Source organism: Brassica oleracea, chromosome C4 (genome assembly GCF_000695525.1).
Source record: "Brassica oleracea var. oleracea cultivar TO1000 chromosome C4, BOL, whole genome shotgun sequence".
NCBI classification, from domain to species: domain Eukaryota; kingdom Viridiplantae; phylum Streptophyta; class Magnoliopsida; order Brassicales; family Brassicaceae; genus Brassica; species Brassica oleracea.
In genome coordinates, this window is record NC_027751.1 from 28128086 (window position 1) to 28135600 (window position 7515).

At 29.0% G+C, this 7515-nt stretch overlaps 1 pseudogene; it reads left to right on the plus strand.

The window, feature by feature from the left end:
- The first annotated feature begins 2107 nt into the window (after nt 1-2107).
- Nucleotides 2108-4522, plus strand: LOC106338569 (annotated as a pseudogene).
- Nucleotides 4523-7515: the final 2993 nt, after the last annotated feature.

The following is a 7515-nucleotide window of genomic DNA, read 5'->3' on the forward strand; positions in this document are numbered from 1 at the left end:
TTAAAAATAATATGTAAATTTGAAAGTTGAACATTTATAATTGTAGCTTTGGTTTTTATATTTTCTTAGGATTTAGAATTTTTATTTATAGATAGCCTTTTTTGCTAGCTTAAAATTTTAAAATATAAACTATTTTATAAAATTTGAAATTCAACAAAAATAAGAGACGATCAATAAATTGTCTTAGTTGTATCTTCAAACACATATTAATTTCTAATTGGTATAAAAGTAGAGTTTCATTCTTAGTCGGGAGTGAAATCTTATTATGAGACAGGTTTATAGTGTTTGTGTTGAGAGTGCAAATACTCTTTTTCTTACAAAGAAATATAACTAAAAAGTAAAAACCAGTCACTCCACCAATTATTCCATTTTTCTTCTATATAGCTTGTATTTTAGTTTAAAAACATTTTTTGACTAAAAGTTAAAAACAAAATTTGATGCATGAATCTTGCAGTTTTAAGAGTTTGACTTTGGAAGAATTTTCAAGCGAAAAGTACTACAATGAGTTAACGTAGAGAAGATGGTAACATTTAATCTAATGACGTGAAATGTGAAACTGGACCAATAATGTTAGACGAGGACCACAAGGCCATATGGGATTGGTTAGAAACATGAGATTTTGTCCCCCAAAATTCAAACGTCCATTCAAACATGACATGATTTTGACCAAACCATTAACTCTCCAGTGTTGAATATTCAAAAGTGGATAAGGACATCAAAACATGATTCTCATTAATACTTCAATACCTCAATACTTTGTACAAAGACGAGTCCACTATGACCATTTGCGTAAAGAATAGTATCCATGATCGACACTAAACACCTTTAGAATCTATATATTTGTCAAGACGTGTGCAACCCATCGGCTATATGGCGTGTCAGTCGAGTTTGGTCAGACTTAAGCTCGAACTGCTGCTCTTTTTGGCTAAAGTATTCTAATGATATAAAAGTCGAACCAATAACATTAGTTTACTTTACTAATCCAAATAACTAGGTGTTTTCCTGCACCATGTGCAGTAAAAAATTTTTTAAATCTAACTTATATTTAAAAATAAATTTTATTAAATATTATAGATTTTACTATTTTCTTACTAATATTTAATATAGATTTGATATATATTAAATCAATTTGTACAAAACTAATAAAATGATATAAAATTGTATAATTATCAAAAATTTAGCCTAAACAATATTTATAAAATTTGTAGATATATAAGAAACTAATGATCTTACGATTAGATATTTAAATTTTTTAAAAATTGTAGAAATTTTTGAAAACTTTAGTAATACAAATTGTAAAATTATCCAAAATAATAATATTTCGAAATTTGAAATGTTATATATGAATATATTTATTTTATAGATGATGTATGAGCTATTACCATATTTAAAAAAAAGTTTACCAAAAAGATATATCAATATTAAATGTAATATACGAATTATTATCATATTCTAATAAGTTTACCAAAAATATAAATTAACATTAAATGAAATTATCCATATCATATTTTTCTGGAAACCATGTCATCAATTTCAGTAGCCATGTCATATTTGTTTTGTGAAATTGATTGTAGAGAGGACATGTGGCAAAATCACTTCGCAAATATAGTATAGGGGAGTGAAAGTATATATAAGCTGGGTAATATTTTATCGACATAAATAAGTACATCTAATAATATGCAGCAGCCAGCAGACATAATTTAGCAAAAAAAAAAAAAGAATTATAAATTACGATTCAATTATGCATACGCAAAGGTATAAATAGGATGTGGTTGGTGAAGTATTGGAAGCCGAACTTCAAGCATACTTAATACTTACACTTAAAAAATTAGGTTTGGCTAAAATTTTGTTATGTATATGCTTTTCAATATGGTAGCTGATGACGTTGACGCCAGATTCGGTCCAGCTATAAATTCAGGTTTGAGTACTGCGAATGAAACTCTAGGACATGGAACTTGGAAGAAGAAAACAATATTACCTTAGAGAACTTAACTAAACTAAGCTTGTAACATAGTGATCCAGAAAAGAATCCATCTCTGTTTGGTTAATTGCTTTTCTTTTGTTTGTAAACCAAAATATGATGTGTGACACGACTAGTATTAGATGAATGAGACAACGTCGTGGACTAGGACTTGGTCTCCTTGTGGATGCGAAGTTGCCAACGCTAATATGTTTCCAACGTTGGATTCAAGCATTTGATTTTTGTTACGTTGACAAGTTTCCAACAATCATAATTCTTATTGCCAATAAAGAAGATGATTCAGCCTTTGATCTTATGGATCCTGGAAATTGGAGAAAAATTGACCAGAAGTTAAGAGATTATTTGGTTGAGAAAGGTCCTCTCCCACCACCATCTGAAGATTATATTTTCCCCAAAAATGAAAGTGGTAGACACTTTTCACATAGAAATTACAAAAGGATCATGAAGAATGGAGATATGCAGCAGCGGCGTTGGTTAGTTTATTCAACAACATTTGACAAGATCTATTGTTTTTGTTGCAAGTTGTTCACCCGTTACAAGGAAACTACTCAACTAGCAAGCATTGGGTTTCTGGATTGAAATAATACTGGAATAAGGCTGAGCCAACATGAAACCAGTCATGATCACATTATGTGTATGAGCCAGTGGATGGAACTAGAGATGAGGCTGCAAACGAATCAGACAATTGATAAGTGTGTCCAAGAGGAAATCGAAAAGAGAAGAATCATTGGAGGGAGCTTTTACTGAGATTATTTTCAGTGGTGGAATATTTGGCTAAGAGTAATATAGCATTTCGGGGATCTAATGACAAAATTTGTCAAGAGAACAATGGAAATTTTCTGGGGAATATTGAGATGATTGGTAAATTTGATCATGTAATGAGGGAGCACATTAGGAGAATCACCAAAGGAGAAACCTGATACCATTATCTCAGCTACAAAATTCAGAATGAGTTGATTGGAATGTTGAGTTCTGAAATCAAGTTTATGATCATTAAGAAGATTAAAGAGGTAAAATTCTTCTCGGTTATTCTTGATTGTACTCCAGATATCAGCCACAAAGAGCAAATGCCTCTCATTATTCGATGTGTGGATATATCAGTGAGTCCAGTTCAGATTGAAGAATTTTTTCTTACCTTTCTCAAAGTTGAAGATAAATCAGGAAAAGGGCTTTTTGAGCTACTATGTGATACACTGATTGGTTTGAAGTTGGATATTAATGATGTCAGGGGACAAGGTTATGACAATGGATCCAACATGAAAGGAAAAAACAAAGGAGTGCAGAAGAGATTGTTGGATATCAATCCGAGAGCATTTTATACGCCATGTGGTTGTCATAATCTGAATTTGGCTATTTGTGATATTGCTAAATCTTCTGATAAAACGATGTCTTTCTTTGGGATTATCCAGCGTTTATATAATTTTTTCCAACCTTCTACGACTAGGTGGGAGATGTACAGAAAAATGGTGGAAAGTTTCACGCTTAAAGCGCTATCAGATACGCGATGGGAAAGTCACCTCGAAAGCGTTAAGGCAATACGTTTTAAAGCTCCAGAAATCAGAGATGTCTTACTTTACTTTGCAGAAAACAGTGAGGATCCAGGAGCGCGGAGTGATGCTGAATGTCTTGCGATAAGTGAAACACATGGAATTGGAGGGTTTGAGTTCTTGTTTGGTCTGGTTATATGGTATGATGTTCTGTTTGCTGTTAATACTGTGAGCAAGACGCTACAGTCTGAAGATATTGATATCGATGATGCCATTGCTCAGCTAAAGGGGTTAGTTTCTTTTTTTCCTTTTTTTTCCAAAAGTATAGAGAAACGGGATTTCAAGAAGCAAAAGCTGAAGCTTTAAAAATTGCCATTGCTATGGATACCCATGTTTAACAAGAGGAACAAGCGCCTTATTGAAAGGAAAACTCATTTTGATGAAGAGCGAGACAAAGGTGATGATGTTTGCCAGGTTCTAAGTGTGGAGGATGATTTCAGAATCAATTATTTTTTTCAAAATGATGGACCAAGCTATTGTTTCTTTCCAAACAAGGTTAGAACAATTTAAAGAGTATGAAAATATTTTTGGGTTTTTGTTCAGTCTACGAAAGCTCAACTCAACAAGCGATGATATTTTAAAGAGTAAATGTTCTAACCTTGAAGCTTTTCTTAAGCATGGAGCAGATTCTGATATTGATGGGAATGATTTGTTCATGGAAATCAAAATTTTCAGAGAAGTTTTGCCAAAGATTTTCAAGAAGAATGTAGAAGTGCTGGATTATTTGAAGAGAATGAAGGATAGCTATCCGAGTATATGGATTGCTTACAGGATAATGCTCACCATTCCTGTTTCAGTCGCTTCAGCTGTAAGAAGTTTTTCTAAGTTGAAGTTGATAAAGTCTTATCTACGATCTACTATGTCACAGGAAAGGTTAAACGGATTGACTATGCTATCGATCGAGAAAGCTTTAATTCAAAATCTCAATTATGAAAGTTTGATGAATGATTTTGCTGAAAAAACTGCAAGAAGAGTTATTTTTCAAAATCGGTAGAACTGTATTTTGAAGATTAATTATGTTTAGACTGTTCTTTTTTTCTTCTTGTTCTATAATTTTTTCGATGCTGTTTTTTATCATCAAAACTACAATAAGTTCATCTTTATTTTGAATAGGGCCCCGAAAATCTCAGGTCCGGCTCTGCTTATTGGTATCCGTCAATTTCGTTCGATGACATGTCAACAAAAATAATCACATGACTATGCCGTAATCTATGATATGGAGTATGGGCTAGTTGATTGGACTCTGCTGCAAATGCGATCATTATTAGCCCCTTGGCCCAAATTCGCACCATACGTATATTTGTACATATGTTTGTATTCATTTTGTTTACGAAAAATATATGTATGTAAATTAAGCCTTTATTATTGTATTAGGTGTTTTCCTACACCATGTGCAGAAATAAAATTTTAAAATTATATTCATAAATAATTTTTTTTTTAATTTTTTGGTTTTAATATTTGCATACAATATTTTAATTCTATGTAAAAATTAAGATAAAATAAATATTTTTATTTACATTTATATATATATATATATATATATATATATATATATCTTGGAAATATTTTTATTTATTTATTTTGGTTAATATATATTAAATAAAATTCTATAAAATTAAGGAAAGTTTTGTTATGTATAATTAACAAAAAAATTAAATTAAATAATATTTCTAAAATTTGTAAATATTAAAAAGAAATAATCATAATATGATTAGAATTTTTTTTTTTTTGAAAATGCATAAATTTTTTAAGATTTGTTTTAGTACTAAAAATTATAAAATTATTTAAACAAAATTAAATAATATTTTCGTAAATTATTATATATTACTATATTTTTAACTTTACTATTTATTCTTATATTAATGATGATTTATAAGTTATTACCTTATTTTAAAAACTTACCAAAATTATAAAACAACACTAAATGTAAATGTCAATGTCACAATTAGTCCAAGCCATGTCATGTTTATTAATATGCCAAGTGATCATTTTGATTTCAAAATTAATGTGATGATCATTTTATTAATTGGTAATCTGATCACAAAAGTGATTATTTTATTGTTTCTTGATGTCTCATACATTGTAGTATAGTTAAATGATCCGGTTCTAAATTTATATATCTAAGTATGGTCGAAATTGTAGAAGATGCTATAGATCATATTCACAAACATGGGAGGTAAAATTATTAACGAATTCAAGTTACATCAGGACGTCTTCACAGGAGTTGCCGACCTCTCTGTATCTTTTTAGACCATGTACAATGGTTTCAACTCCCATTTGGTTATCAACACCCTAATTTTCTCTTTTAAATATTTTACATCAGATTCTATTTATTTTATCTCATTTATTCGACACTCACTTTATTTTAACCCTCTACAATGGTTTGTTTTAAAAAATTCAACGCCTTACCCCATTATTTTAAATTATATTTATTTTGTACAACATAAAAATTATATATTAATAACTTTGAAAACTAAAATAACATATAAATATTATTATTGAGATCCATTTAACAAGGTTAAAACATTAAAATAGTTGATTATAATGAAAAATGACGTTTTTTTATGTATTCAAATGAAATGAGAGCAGTCTCTATTTATAAATAAAGGAAAATCTTAAATTTTGATATAATTTTAATATTTTTAGAAAATATTTTATTATATAATAAATGCTTTCGAATTATTAAGTGAGAATGAAAATCAAAAGAAATCTACACAGTCAATGAGAATTTTTTTTATCCAATCATGAAGTGACATGTGGCAGCGCGAGACCACAAATTATTTTTTTCAACAGTTGAAACTTTACAACTCTTGTTGAATCTACCTAGATAAACACGATGTTTCAACACCCTCATTGAAAGACTTTCAGCAGTTGAAACTCACTTTCAACACCCCCATTATACATGGTCTTACATGTGCTTGGAAAACAAGTGTTGTCACTTACTTTGTCTTGTCTTCTAAAAGCAGTGCACAATATTACCCAGCTTATATATATTCTCAAAATATAACATATGATATCCTCTAAAAATTATTTATGAAATAATTTTCTAAAAAAAATTGTTTATATGTCATTACTAAAATCATTTTCAAAAAAGAAAAATGACATAGACTTATAAAATATGACATGACATAGAGTTAATTGTGATATAAACAGTTGCATTTATATAATTTATATTTTTGGTAAATTTTCTAAAATATGACAATAACTCATATATCATCGTAACATTACTAAAAGTACATCAATAAATATTTACAAATATATCAATATTTCCATGATAGAAAACATATAATTTATATAAATATATTTTGTCAAATTTAATTGGGAGTGTGTTAACAAATACAAAATTAAGACATTATTAATCAAATCAATTTTTTTTTGTAGGTAATTAAATGTTTGACTTTTTAACAAAAACTTATAAACGGTATAAAGAAAATAAATAGTTTTAAATTTTAATTTATCAATTTATTTAAAATATCTAAGTTGAACAACAAACGGTTGATTTATTAGATTAATTAAAGAAAAACTATATGAGGTTTTTGCCAAAACTAACCCACAACTTGATTTTAACCCCAAACCTATACCCAAACTTGAATCAAATGTAAAACTAACCTACAAGCCTAGTGAAATTACAGCTCAGCCCCTTGTGACCAAACAAAAAAACAGAAGCTATTTTTACGAATATAGCCCTAGTAAATCGTCTGAGTCGTCTGAGATGTTGGAAGTCGTCTGGACGACTGAAGTGTAAGTCGTCTGGTACCGGTTTATTTTAAAAATAATTTATAAATCTTGTAAAAAAATATTTTGATGCGTGAAAAATAAAAATCAAGTAATTATAAACAGTTTTAAGTGATATAAATTAAGATATGATAAAATTGATTTGTTTTGAAGATAGATGAGTGGAAGTATTGAATCATGATATTCTTTGGTTTAGGAGTTTGGCAAACATATGTTGTAGTATTGTATGTATTGTTAGGGTTAGATTTTGGA